Source organism: Somniosus microcephalus, unplaced genomic scaffold (assembly GCF_052327205.1).
Source record: "Somniosus microcephalus isolate GS21.2 unplaced genomic scaffold, FLI_Smic_1.0 unresolved_chr9, whole genome shotgun sequence".
Classification (NCBI taxonomy): Eukaryota; Metazoa; Chordata; class Chondrichthyes; order Squaliformes; family Somniosidae; genus Somniosus; species Somniosus microcephalus.
In genome coordinates, this window is record NW_028225187.1 from 32,340,757 (window position 1) to 32,358,054 (window position 17,298).

The window sequence follows — 17,298 nt, forward strand, 5'->3', positions numbered from 1 at the left end:
CTCCAAACCACTCCACAACACGAGATAACTCCAAAACACGAGATAACTCCAAACCACTCGAAAACACGAGATAACTCCAAACCACTCCAAAACACGAGATAACGCCAAACCACTCCAAAACACGAAATAACTCCAAACCACTCCAAAACACGAGATAACACCAAACCACTCCAAAACACGAGATAACTCCAAACCACTCCAAAACACGAGATAACACCAAACCACTCCAAAACAGGAGATAACTCAAAACCACTCCAAAAAACGCGATAACTCCAAACCACTCCAAAGCAGGAGGTAACTCCAATCCACTCCAAAACACGAGATAACTCCAAACCACTCCAAAGCACGAGATAACTCCAAAACACGAGATAACTCCAAACCACTCCAAAACACGAGATAACACCAAACCACTCCAAAACACGAGATAACTCCAAAACACTGCAATGCACGAGATAACTCCAAAACACGAGATTACTCCAAACCACTCCATAACACGAGATAACTCCAAAACACTCCAAAGCACGAGTAACTCCAATCCACTCCAAAACACGAGATAACTCTCCAAACGACTCCAAAACACGAGATAACTCCAAACCATTCCACAACACGAGATAACTCCAAAACACGAGATAACTCCAAACCACTCCAAAACACGAGATAACTCCAAACCACTCCAAAACACGAGATAACGCCAAACCACTCCAAAACACGAAATAAATCCAAACCACTCCAAAACACGAGATAACACCAAACAACTCCAAAACACGAGATGACACCAAACCACTCCAAAACACGAGATAACCCCAAAACACGAGATAACTCCAAACCACTCCAAATCACGAGATAGCTCCAAACCACTCCAAAACACGAGATAACTCCAAAACACTCCAAAGCACGAGATAACTCCAATCCACTCGAAAACACGAGATAACTCCAAACCACTCCAAAACACGAGATAACGCCAAACCACTCCAAAACACGAAATAACTCCAAACCACTCGAAAACACGAGATAACACCAAACCACTCCAAAACACGAGATAACTCCAAACCACTCCAAAACACGAGATAACACCAAACCACTCCAAAACAGGAGATAACTCAAAACCACTCCAAAAAACGCGATAACTCCAAACCACTCCAAAACACGAGATAACTCCAAACCACTCCAAAACACGAGATAACACCAAACCACACCAAAACACGAGATAACTCCAAAACACGAGATAACTCCAAACCACTCCAAAACACGAGATAACTCCAAACCACTCCAAAACACGAGATAACTCCAAAACACTCCAAAGCACGAGATAACTCCAATCCACTCCAAAACACGAGATAACTCTCCAAACCACTCCAAAACACGAGATAACTCCAAACCATTCCACAACACGAGATAACTCCAAAACACGAGATAACTCCAAAGCACTCCAAAACACGAGATAACTCCAAACCACTCCAAAACACGAGATAACGCCAAACCACTCCAAAACACGAAATAAATCCAAACCACTCCAAAACACGAGATAACACCAAACCACTCCAAAACACGAGATAACTCCAAACCTCTCCAAAATATAAGAAAGCTCCAAACCACTCCAAAACACGAGATAACACCAAACCACTCCAAAACACGAGATAACTCCAAAACACGAGATAACTCCAAACCACTCCAAAACACGAGATAACTCCAAACCACACCAAAACACGAGATAACTCCAAAACACTCCAAAGCAAGAGATAACTCCAATCCACTCCAAAACACGAGATAACTCTCCAAACCACTCCAAAAAACGAGATAACTCCAAACCACTCCACAACACGAGATAACTCCAAAACACGAGATAACTCCAAACCACTCGAAAACACGAGATAACTCCAAACCACTCCAAAACACGAGATAACGCCAAACCACTCCAAAACACGAAATAACTCCAAACCACTCCAAAACACGAGATAACACCAAACCACTCCAAAACACGAGATAACTCCAAACCACTCCAAAACACGAGATAACACCAAACCACTCCAAAACAGGAGATAACTCAAAACCACTCCAAAAAACGCGATAACTCCGAACCACTCCAAAGCAGGAGGTAACTCCAATCCACTCCAAAACACGAGATAACTCCAAACCACTCCAAAGCACGAGATAACTCCAAAACACGAGATAACTCCAAACCACTCCAAAACACGAGATAACACCAAACCACTCCAAAACAGGAGATAACTCAAAACCACTCCAAAAAACGCGATAACTCCAAACCACTCCAAAGCAGGAGGTAACTCCAATCCACTCCAAAACACGAGATAACTCCAAACCACTCCAAAGCACGAGATAACTCCAAAACACGAGATAACTCCAAACCACTCCAAAACACGAGATAACTCCAAACCACTCCAAAACACGAGATATCTCCAAAGAACTCCCAAACACGAGATAACTCCAAAACACGAGATAACTCCAAACCACTCCAAAACACGAGATAACTCCAAACCACTCCAAAACACGAGATAACTCCAAACCACTCCAAAAGACGAGATATCTCCAAACCACTCCAAAACACGAGATAACTCCAAAATACGGAATAACTGCAAACCACTCCAAAACACGAGATAACTCCAAACCACTCCAAAACACGAGATAACTCCAAACCACTCCAAAGCACGAGACAACTCCAAAACACGAGATAACTCCAAACCACTCCAAAACACTCCAAAGCACGAGTAACTCCAATCCACTCCAAAACACGAGATAACTCTCCAAACGACTCCAAAACACGAGATAACTCCAAACCATTCCACAACACGAGATAACTCCAAAACACGAGATAACTCCAATCCACTCCAAAACACGAGATAACTCTCCAAACCACTCCAAAACACGAGATAACTCCAAACCACACCACAACACGAGATAACTCCAAAACACGAGATAACTCCAAACCACTCGAAAACACGAGATAACTCCAAACCACTCCAAAACACGAGATAACGCCAAACCACTCCAAAACACGAAATAACTCCAAACCACTCCAAAACACGAGATAACACCAAACCACTCCAAAACACGAGATAACTCCAAACCACTCCAAAACACGAGATAACACCAAACCACTCCAAAACAGGAGATAACTCAAAACCACTCCAAAAAACGCGATAACTCCAAACCACTCCAAAGCAGGAGGTAACTCCAATCCACTCCAAAACACGAGATAACTCCAAACCACTCCAAAGCACGAGATAACTCCAAAACACGAGATAACTGCAAACCACTCCAAAACACGAGATAACACCAAACCACTCCAAAACACGAGATAACTCCAAAACACTGCAATGCACGAGATAACTCCAAAACACGAGATTACTCCAAACCACTCCATAACACGAGATAACTCCAAAACACTCCAAAGCACGAGTAACTCCAATCCACTCCAAAACACGAGATAACTCTCCAAACGACTCCAAAACACGAGATAACTCCAAACCATTCCACAACACGAGATAACTCCAAAACACGAGATAACTCCAAACCACTCCAAAACACGAGATAACTCCAAACCACTCCAAAACACGAGATAACGCCAAACCACTCCAAAACACGAAATAAATCTAAACCACTCCAAAACACGAGATAACACCAAACCACTCCAAAACACGAGATGACACCAAACCACTCCAAAACACGAGATAACCCCAAAACACGAGATAACTCCAAACCACTCCAAAACACGAGATAACTCCAAACCACTCCAAAACACGAGATAACTCCAAAACACTCCAAAGCACGAGATAACTCCAATCCACTCGAAAACACGAGATAACTCCAAACCACTCCAAAACACGAGATAACGCCAAACCACTCCAAAACACGAAATAACTCCAAACCACTCGAAAACACGAGATAACACCAAACCACTCCAAAACACGAGATAACTCCAAACCACTCCAAAACACGAGATAACACCAAACCACTCCAAAACAGGAGATAACTCAAAACCACTCCAAAAAACGCGATAACTCCAAACCACTCCAAAACACGAGATAACTCCAAACCACTCCAAAACACGAGATAACACCAAACCACTCCAAAACACGAGATAACTCCAAAACACGAGATAACTCCAAACCACTCCAAAACACGAGATAACTCCAAACCACTCCAAAACACGAGATAACTCCAAAACACTCCAAAGCACGAGATAACTCCAATCCACTCCAAAACACGAGATAACTCTCCAAACCACTCCAAAACACGAGATAACTCCAAACCATTCCACAACACGAGATAACTCCAAAACACGAGATAACTCCAAAGCACTCCAAAACACGAGATAACTCCAAACCACTCCAAAACACGAGATAACGCCAAACCACTCCAAAACACGAAATAAATCCAAACCACTCCAAAACACGAGATAACACCAAACCACTCCAAAACACGAGATAACTCCAAACCACTCCAAAACACAAGAAAGCTCCAAACCACTCCAAAACACGAGATAACACCAAACCACTCCAAAACACGAGATAACTCCAAAACACGAGATAACTCCAAACCACTCCAAAACACGAGATAACTCCAAACCACTCCAAAACACGAGATAACTCCAAAACACTCCAAAGCAAGAGATAACTCCAATCCACTCCAAAACACGAGATAACTCTCCAAACCACTCCAAAAAACGAGATAACTCCAAACCACTCCACAACACGAGATAACTCCAAAACACGAGATAACTCCAAACCACTCGAAAACACGAGATAACTCCAAACCACTCCAAAACACGAGATAACGCCAAACCACTCCAAAACACGAAATAACTCCAAACCACTCCAAAACACGAGATAACACCAAACCACTCCAAAACACGAGATAACTCCAAACCACTCCAAAACACGAGATAACACCAAACCACTCCAAAACAGGAGATAACTCAAAACCACTCCAAAAAACGCGATAACTCCGAACCACTCCAAAGCAGGAGGTAACTCCAATCCACTCCAAAACACGAGATAACTCCAAACCACTCCAAAGCACGAGATAACTCCAAAACACGAGATAACTCCAAACCACTCCAAAACACGAGATAACACCAAACCACTCCAAAACAGGAGATAACTCAAAACCACTCCAAAAAACGCGATAACTCCAAACCACTCCAAAGCAGGAGGTAACTCCAATCCACTCCAAAACACGAGATAACTCCAAACCACTCCAAAGCACGAGATAACTCCAAAACACGAGATAACTCCAAACCACTCCAAAACACGAGATAACTCCAAACCACTCCAAAACACGAGATAACTCCAAAACACTGCAAAGCACGAGATAACTCCAATCCACTCCAAAACACGAGATAACTCTCCAAACCACTCCAAAACACGAGATAACTCCAAACCACTCCACAACACGAGATAACTCCAAAACACGAGATAACTCCAAACCACTCCAAAACACGAGATAACTCCAAACCACTCCAAAACACGAGATAACGCCAAACCACTCCAAAACACGAAATAAATCCAAACCACTCCAAAACACGAGATAACACCAAACCACTCCAAAATTCGAGATAACTCCAAACCACTCCAAAACACAAGATAACTCCAAACCACTCCAAAACACGAGATAACACCAAACCACTCCAAAACACGAGATAACTCCAAAACACGAGATAACTCCAAACCACTCCAAAACACGAGATAACTCCAAACCACTCCAAAACACGAGATAACTCCAAAATACTCAAAAGCACGAGATAACTCCAATCCACTCCAAAACATGAGATAACTCTCCAAACCACTCCAAAACACGAGATAACTCCAAACCACTCCACAACACGAGATAACTCCAAAACACGAGATAACTCCAAACCACTCCAAAACACGAGATAACTCCAAACCACTCCAAAACACGAGATAACGCCAAACCACTCCAAAACACGAAATAACTCCAAACCACTCCAAATCACGAGATAACACCAAACCACTCCAAAACACGAGAAAACTGCAAACCACTCCAAAACACGAGATAACTCCAAACCACTCCACAGCACGAGATAACTCCAAACTACTCCAAAACACGAGATAACTCAAAACCACTCCAAAAAACGCGATAACTCCATACCACTCCAAAGCACGAGATAACTCCAATCCACTCCAAAACACGAGATAACTCTCCAAACCACTCCAAAACACGAGATAACCCCAAACCACTCCAAAACACGAGATAACTCCAAACCACTCCAAAACACGAGATAACTCCAAACCACTCCAAAACAAGAGATAACTCTCCAAACCACTCCAAAACACGAGATAACTCCAAACCACTCCAAAACACGAGACAACTCCAAACCACTCCAAAACACGAGATAACTCCAAAACACGAGATAACTCCAAACCACTCCAAAACACGAGATAACTCCAAACCACTCCAAAACACGAGATAACTCCAAAACACTCCAAAGCACGAGATAACTCCAATCCACTCCACAACACGAGATAACTCCAAAACACGAGATAACTCCAAACCACTCGAAAACACGAGATAACTCCAAACCACTCCAAAACACGAGATAACGCCAAACCACTCCAAAACACGAAATAACTCCAAACCACTCCAAAACACGAGATAACACCAAACCACTCCAAAACACGAGATAACTCCAAACCACTCCAAAACACGAGATAACACCAAACCACTCCAAAACAAGAGATAAATCAAAACCACTCCAAAAAACGCGATAGCTCCAAACCACTCCAAAGCAGGAGGTAACTCCAATCCACTCCAAAACACGAGATAACTCCAAACCACTCCAAAGCACGAGATAACTCCAAAACACGAGATAACTCCAAACCACTCCAAAACACGAGATAACTCCAAACCACTCCAAAACACGAGATAACTCCAAAACACTGCAAAGCACGAGATAACTCCAATCCACTCCAAAACACGAGATAACTCTCCAAACCACTCCAAAACACGAGATAACTCCAAACCACTCCACAACACGAGATAACTCCAAAACACGAGATAACTCCAAACCACTCCAAAACACGAGATAACGCCAAACCACTCCAAAACACGAAATAACTCCAAACCACTCCAAAACACGAGATAACACCAAACCACTCCAAAACACGAGATAACTCCAAACCACTCCAAAACACGAGATAACTCCAAACCACTCCAAAAAACGCGATAACTCCATACCACTCCAAAGCACGAGATAACTCCAATCCACTCCAAAACACGAGATAACTCTCCAAACCACTCCAAAACACGAGATAACTCCAAACCACTCCAAAACACGAGATAACTCCAAACCACTCCAAAACACGATATAACTCCAAACCACTCCAAAACACGAGATAACTCCATACCACTCCAAAACACGACATAACTCCAAACCACTCCAAAACACGAGATAACTCCAAACCACTCCAAAACACGAGATAACTCCAAACCACTCAAAACATGAGATAACTCCAAACCACTCCAAAGGACGAGATAACTCCAAACCACTCCAAAACACGAGATAACTCCAAACCACTCCAAAACAAGAGATAACTCTCCAAACCACTCCAAAACACGAGATAACTCCAAACCACTCCAAAACACGAGACAACTCCAAACCACTCCAAAACACGAGATAACTCCAAACCACTCCAAAACACGAGATAACTCCAAACGCTCCAAAACACGAGATAACTCCAAACCACTCAAAACACGAGATAACTCCAAACCACTCCAAAACACGAGATAACTCCAAACCACTCCAAAACAGGAGATAACTCCAAACCACTCCAAAACGCGAGATAACTCCAAACCACTCCAAAACACGAGATAACTCCAAACCACTCCAAAACACGAGATAACTCCAAACCACTCCAAAACAGGAGATAACTCCAAAACACTGCAAAGCACGAGATAACTCAAAACCACTCCAAAAAACGCGATAACTCCAAACCAATCCAAAGCAGGAGGTAACTCCAATCCACTCCAAAACACGAGATAACTCCAAACCACTCCAAAGCACGAGATAACTCCAAACCACTCCAAAGCACGAGATAACTCCAAAACACGAGATAACTCCAAACCACTCCAAAACACGAGATAACTCCAAACCACTCCAAAACACGAGATAACTCCAAAACACTGCAAAGCACGAGATAACTCCAATCCACTCCAAAACACGAGATAACTCTCCAAACCACTCCAAAACACGAGATAACTCCAAACCACTCCACAACACGAGATAACTCCAAAACACGAGATAACTCCAAACCACTCCAAAACACGAGATAACTCCAAACCACTCCAAAACACGAGATAACGCCAAACCACTCCAAAACACGAAATAAATCCAAACCACTCCAAAACACGAGATAACACCAAACCACTCCAAAACACGAGATAACTCCAAACCACTCCAAAACACGAGATAACTCCAAACCACTCCAAAACACGAGATAACACCAAACCACTCCAAAACACGAGATAACTCCAAAACAGGAGATAACTCCAAACCACTCCAAAACACGAGATAACTCCAAACCACTCCAAAACACGAGATAACTCCAAAACACTCCAAAGCACGAGATAACTCCAATCCACTCCAAAACACGAGATAACTCTCCAAACCACTCCAAAACACGAGATAACTCCAAACCATTCCACAACACGAGATAACTCCAAAACACGAGATAACTCCAAACCACTCCAAAACACGAGATAACGCCAAACCACTCCAAAACACGAAATAAATCCAAACCACTCCAAAGCACGAGATAACACCAAACCACTCCAAAACACGAGATAACTCCAAACCACTCCAAAACACAAGAAAACTCCAAACCACTCCAAAACACGAGATAACACCAAACCACTCCAAAACACGAGATAACTCCAAAACACGAGATAACTCCAAACCACTCCAAAACACGAGATAACTCCAAACCACTCCAAAACACGAGATTACTCCAAAACACTCCAAAGCACGAGATAACTCCAATCCACTCCAAAGCACGAGATAACTCTCCAAACCACTCCAAAAAACGAGATAACTCCAAACCACTCCACAACACGAGATAACTCCAAAACACGAGATAACTCCAAACCACTCCAAAACACGAGATAACTCCAAACCACTCCAAAACACGAGATAACGCCAAACCACTCCAAAACACGAAATAAATCCAAACCACTCCAAAACACGAGATAACACCAAACCACTCCAAAATTCGAGATAACTCCAAACCACTCCAAAACACAAGATAACTCCAAAACACTCAAAAGCACGAGATAACTCCAAAACACGAGATAACTCCAAACCACTCCAAAACACGAGATAACTCCAAACCACTCCAAAACACGAGATAACTCCAAAACACTCAAAAGCACGAGATAACTCCAATCCACTCCAAAACATGAGATAACTCTCCAAACCACTCCAAAACACGAGATAACTCCAAACCACTCCACAACACGAGATAACTCCAAAACACGAGATAACTCCAAACCACTCCAAAACACGAGATAACTCCAAACCACTCCAAAACACGAGATAACGCCAAACCACTCCAAAACACGAAATAACTCCAAACCACTCCAAAACACGAGATAACACCAAACCACTCCAAAACACGAGAAAACTGCAAACCACTCCAAAACACGAGATAACTCCAAACCACTCCACAGCACGAGGTAACTCCAAACGACTCCAAAACACGAGATAACTCAAAACCACTCCAAAAAACGCGATAACTCCATACCACTCCAAAGCACGAGATAACTCCAATCCACTCCAAAACACGAGATAACTCTCCAAACCACTCCAAAACACGAGATAACTCCAAACCACTCCAAAACACGAGATAACTCCAAACCACTCCAAAACACGAGATAACTCCAAACCACTCCAAAACACGAGATAACTCCAAACCACTCCAAAGCACGAAATAACTCCAAACCACTCCAAAACACGAGATAACACCAAACCACTCCAAAACACGAGATAACACCAAACCACTCCAAAACAGGAGATAACTCAAAACCACTCCAAAAAACGCGATAACTCCAAACCAGTCCAAAGCAGGAGGTAACTCCAATCCACTCCAAAACACGAGATAACTCCAAACCACTCCAAAGCACGAGATAACTCCAAAACACGAGATAACTCCAAACCACTCCAAAACACGAGATAACTCCAAAACACTCCAAACCACGAGATAACTCCAAAACACTGCAAAGCACGAGATAACTCCAAACCACTCCAAAACAAGAGATAACTCTCCAAACCACTCCAAAACACGAGATAACTCCAAACCACTCCAAAACACGAGATAACTCCAAACCACTCCAAAACACGAGATAACTCCAAAACACTCCAAAGCACGAGATAACTCCAATCCACTCCACAACACGAGATAACTCCAAAACACGAGATAACTCCAAACCACTCGAAAACACGAGATAACTCCAAACCACTCCAAAACACGAGTTAACGCCAAACCACTCCAAAACACGAAATAACTCCAAACCACTCCAAAACACGAGATAACACCAAACCACTCCAAAACAGGAGATAACTCCAAACCACTCCAAAACACGAGATAACACCAAACCACTCCAAAACAGGAGATAACTCAAAACCACTCCAAAAAACGCGATAACTCCAAACCACTCCAAAGCAGGAGGTAACTCCAATCCACTCCAAAACACGAGATAACTCCAAACCACTCCAAAGCACGAGATAACTCCAAAACACGAGATAATTCCAAACCACTCCAAAACACGAGATAACTCCAAAACACTCCAAACCACGAGATAACTCCAAAACACTGCCAAGCACGAGATAACTCCAATCCACTCCAAAACACGAGATAACTCTCCAAACCACTCCAAAACACGAGATAACTCCAAACAACTCCACAACACGAGATAACTCCAAACCACTCCAAAACACGAGATAACTCCAAACCACTCCAAAACACGAGATAACGCCAAACCACTCCAAAACACGAAATAACTCCAAACCACTCCAAAACAGGAGATAACACCAAACCACTCCAAAACACGAGATAACTCCAAACCACTCCAAAACACGAGATAACTCCAAACCACTCCACAGCACGAGATAACTCCAAACCACTCCAAAACACGAGATAACTCAAAACCACTCCAAAAAACGCGATAACTCCATACCACTCCAAAGCACGAGATAACTCCAATCCACTCCAAAACACGAGATAACTCTCCAAACCACTCCAAAACACGAGATAACTCCAAACCACTCCAAAACACGAGATAACTCCAAACCACTCCAAAACACGAGATAACTCCAAACCACTCCAAAGCAAGAGATAACTCCATACCACTCCAAAACACGACATAACTCCAAACCACTCCAAAACACGAGATAACTCCAAACCACTCCAAAACACGAGATAACTCCAAACCACTCAAAACATGAGATAACTCCAAACCACTCCAAAGGACGAGATAACTCCAAACCACTCCAAAACACGAGATAACTCCAAACCACTCCAAAACAAGAGATAACTCTCCAAACCACTCCAAAACACGAGATAACTCCAAACCACTCCAAAACACGAGACAACTCCAAACCACTCCAAAACACGAGATAACTCCAAACCACTCCAAAACACGAGATAACTCCAAACCACTCCAAAACACGAGTTAACTCCAAACCACGAGATAACTCCAAACGCTCCAAAGCACGAGATAACTCCAAACCACTCAAAACACGAGATAACTCCAAACCACTCCAAAACACGAGATAACTCCAAACCACTCCAAAACAAGAGATAACTCCAAACCACTCCAAAACACGAGATAACTCCAAACCACTCCAAAACGCGAGATAACTCCAAACCACTCCAAAACACGAGATAACTCCAAACCACTCCTAAACACGAGATAACTCCAAACCACTCCAAAACAGGAGATAACTCCAAAACACGAGATAACTCCAAACCACTCCAAAACACGAGATAACTGCAAACCACTCCAAAACACGAGATAACTCCAAACCACTCCAAAACAGGAGATAACTCCAAAACACGAGATAACTCCAAACCACCCCACAACACGAGATAACTCCAAGCCACTCCAAAACTCGAGATAACTCCAAACCACTCCAAAACACGAGATAACGCCAAACCACTCCAAAACACGAAATAACTCCAAACCACTCCAAAACACGAGATAACACCAAACCACTCCAAAACACGAGATAACTCCAAACCACTCCAAAACACGAGATAACTCCAAACCACTCCACAGCACGAGATAACTCCAAACCACTCCAAAACACGAGATAACTCAAAACCACTCCAAAAAACGCGATAACTCCATACCACTCCAAAGCACGAGATAACTCCAATCCACTCCAAAACACGAGATAACTCTCCAAACCACTCCAAAACACGAGATAACTCCAAACCACTCCAAAACACGAGATAACTCCAAACCACTCCAAAACACGAGATAACTCCAAACCACTCCAAAACAAGAGATAACTCCATACCACTCCAAAACACGACATAACTCCAAACCACTCCAAAACACGAGATAACTCCAAACCACTCCAAAACACGAGATAACTCCAAACCACTCAAAACATGAGATAACTCCAAACCACTCCAAAGGACGAGATAACTCCAAACCACTCCAAAACACGAGATAACTCCAAACCACTCCAAAACAAGAGATAACTCTCCAAACCACTCCAAAACACGAGATAACTCCAAACCACTCCAAAACACGAGACAACTCCAAACCACTCCAAAACACGAGATAACTCCAAACCACTCCAAAACACGAGATAACTCCAAACCACTCCAAAACACGAGATAACTCCAAACCACTCCAAAACACGAGATAACTCCAAACGCTCCAAAACACGAGATAACTCCAAACCACTCAAAACACGAGATAACTCCAAACCACTCCAAAACACGAGATAACTCCAAACCACTCCAAAACAAGAGATAACTCCAAACCACTCCAAAACACGAGATAACTCCAAACCACTCCAAAACGCGAGATAACTCCAAACCACTCCAAAACACGAGATAACTCCAAACCACTCCTAAACACGAGATAACTCCAAACCACTCCAAAACAGGAGATAACTCCAAAACACGAGATAACTCCAAACCACTCCAAAACACGAGATAACTGCAAACCACTCCAAAACACGAGATAACTCCAAACCACTCCAAAACAGGAGATAACTCCAAAACACGAGATAACTCCAAACCACCCCACAACACGAGATAACTCCAAGCCACTCCAAAACTCGAGATAACTCCAAACCACTCCAAAGCACGAGATAACGCCAAACCACACCAAAACACGAAATAACTCCATACCACTCCAAAACACGAGATAACACCAAACCACTCCAAAACACGAGATAACTCCAAACAACTCCAAAACACGAGATAACTCCAAACCACTCCAAAACACGAGATAACTCCAAACCACTCCAAAACACGAGATTACTCCAAAACACGAGATAACTCCAAACCACTTCAAAACACGAGACAACTCCAAACCACTCCAAAACACGAGATAACTCCAAACCACTGCAAAACAGGAGATAACTCCAAAACACGAGGTAACTCCAAACCACTCCAAAACACGAGATAACTCCAAACCACTCCAAAACACGAGATAGCTCCAAACCACGAGATAACTCCAAAATACGGAATAACTGCAAACCACTCCAAAACACGAGATAACTCCAAACCACTCCAAAACACGAGATAACTCCAAACCACTCCAAAGCACGAGATAACTCCAAAACACGAGATAACTCCAAACCACTCCATAACACGAGATAACTCCAGAACACTCCAAAGCACGAGTAACTCCAATCCAATCCAAAACACGAGATAACTCTCCAAACCGCTCCAAAACACGAGATAACTCCAAACCACTCCACAACACGAGATAACTCCAAAACACGAGATAACTCCAAACCACTCCAAAACACGAGATAACTCCAAACCACTCCAAAACACGAGATAACGCCAAACCACTCCAAAACACGAAATAAATCCAAACCACTCCAAAACACGAGATAACACCAAACCACTCCAAAACACGAGATAACTCCAAACCACTCCAAAACACAAGATAACTCCAAACCACTCCAAAACACGAGATAACACCAAACCACTCCAAAACACGAGATAACTCCAAAACACGAGATAACTCCAAACCACTCCAAAACACGAGATAACTCCAAACCACTCCAAAACACGAGATAACTCCAAAACACTCCAAAGCACGAGATAACTCCAATCCACTCCAAAACACGAGATAACTCTCCAAACCACTCCAAAACACGAGATAACTCCAAACCATTCCACAACACGAGATAACTCCAAAACACGAGATAACTCCAAAGCACTCCAAAACACGAGATAACTCCAAACCACTCCAAAACACGAGATAACGCCAAACCACTCCAAAACACGAAATAAATCCAAACCACTCCAAAACACGAGATAACACCAAACCACTCCAAAACACGAGATAACTCCAAACCACTCCAAAACACAAGATAACTCCAAACCACTCCAAAACACGAGATAACACCAAACCACTCCAAAACACGAGATAACTCCAAAACACGAGATAACTCCAAACCACTCCAAAACACGAGATAACTCCAAACCACTCCAAAACACGAGATAACTCCAAAACACTCCAAAGCACGAGATAACTCCAATCCACTCCAAAACACGAGATAACTCTCCAAACCACTCCAAAAAACGAGATAACTCCAAACCACTCCACAACACGAGATAACTCCAAAACACGAGATAACTCCAAACCACTCGAAAACACGAGATAACTCCAAACCACTCCAAAACACGAGATAACGCCAAACCACTCCAAAACACGAAATAACTCCAAACCACTCCAAAACACGAGATAACACCAAACCACTCCAAAACACGAGATAACTCCAAACCACTCCAAAACACGAGATAACACCAAACCACTCCAAAACAGGAGATAACTCAAAACCACTCCAAAAAACGCGATAACTCCAAACCACTCCAAAGCAGGAGGTACCTCCAATCCACTCCAAAACACGAGATAACTAAAAACCACTCCAAAGCACGAGATAACTCCAAAACACGAGATAACTCCAAACCACTCCAAAACACGAGATAACACCAAACCACTCCAAAACAGGAGATAACTCAAAACCACTCCAAAAAACGCGATAACTCCAAACCACTCCAAAGCAGGAGGTACCTCCAATCCACTCCAAAACACGAGATAACTAAAAACCACTCCAAAGCACGAGATAACTCCAAAACACGAGATAACTCCAAACCACTCCAAAACACGAGATAACACCAAACCACTCCAAAACAGGAGATAACTCAAAACCACTCCAAAAAACGCGATAACTCCAAACCACTCCAAAGCAGGAGGTAACTCCAAACCACTCCAAAACACGAGATAACTCCAAACCACTCCAAAACACGAGATAACTCAAAACCACTCCAAAAAACGCGATAACTCCATACCACTCCAAAGCACGAGATAACTCCAATCCACTCCAAAACACGAGATAACTCTCCAAACCACTCCAAAACACGAGATAACTCCAAACCACTCCAAAACACGAGATAACTCCAAACCACTCCAAAACACGAGATAATTCCAAACCACTCCAAAACACGAGATAACTCCATACCACTCCAAAACAAAACATAACTCCAAACCACTCCAAAACACGAGATAACTCCAAACTACTCCAAAACACGAGATAACTCCAAACCACTCAAAACATGAGATAACTCCAAACCACTCCAAAGGACGAGATAACTCCAAACCACTCCAAAACACGAGATAACTCCAAACCACTCCAAAACAAGAGATAACTCTCCAAACCACTCCAAAACACGAGATAACTCCAAACCACTCCAAAACACGAGACAACTCCAAACCACTCCAAAACACGAGATAACTCCAAACCACTCCAAAACACGAGATAACTCCAAACCACTCCAAAACACGAGATAACTCCAAACCACTCCAAAACACGAGATAACTCCAAACGCTCCAAAACACGAGATAACTCCAAACCACTCAAAACACGAGATAACTCCAAACCACTCCAAAACACGAGATAACTCCAAACCACTCCAAAACAAGAGATAACTCCAAACCACTCCAAAACACGAGATAACTCCAAACCACTCCAAAACGCGAGATAACTCCAAACCACTCCAAAACACGAGATAACTCCAAACCACTCCAAAACACGAGATAACTCCAAACCACTCCAAAACAGGAGATAACTACAAAACACGAGATAACTCCAAACCACTCCAAAACACGAGATAACTCCAAACCACTCCAAAACACGAGATAACTCCAAACCACTCCAAAACACGAGATAACGCCAAACCACACCAAAACACGAAATAACTCCATACAACTCCAAAACACGAGATAACACCAAACCACTCCAAAACACGAGATAACTCCAAACAACTCCAAAACACGAGATAACTCCAAACCACTCCAAAACACGAGATAACTCCAAACCACTCCAAAACACCAGATTACTCCAAAACACGAGATAACTCCAAACCACTTCAAAACACGAGATAACTCCAAACCACTCCAAAACACGAGATAGCTCCAAAACACTCCAAAACACGAGATAACTCCAAAATACGGAATAACTGCAAACCACTCCAAAACACGAGATAACTCCAAACCACTCCAAAACACGAGATAACTCCAAACCACTCCAAAGCACGAGATAACTCCAAAACACGAGATAACTCCAAACCACTCCATAACACGAGATAACTCCAAAACACTCCAAAGCACGAGTAACTCCAATCCACTCCAAAACACGAGATAACTCTCCAAACCACTCCAAAACACGAGATAACTCCAAACCATTCCACAACACGAGATAACTCCCAAACACGAGATAACTCCAAACCACTCGAAAACACGAGATAACTCCAAACCACTCCAAAACACGAGATAACGCCAAACCACTCCAAAACACGAAATAACTCCAAACCACTCCAAAACACGAGATAACACCAAACCACTCCAAAACACGAGATAACTCCAAACCACTCCAAAACACGAGATAACACCAAACCACTCCAAAACAGGAGATAACTCAAAACCACTCCAAAAAACGCGATAACTCCAAACCACTCCAAAGCAGGAGGTAACTCCAATCCACTCCAAAACACGAGATAACTCCAAACC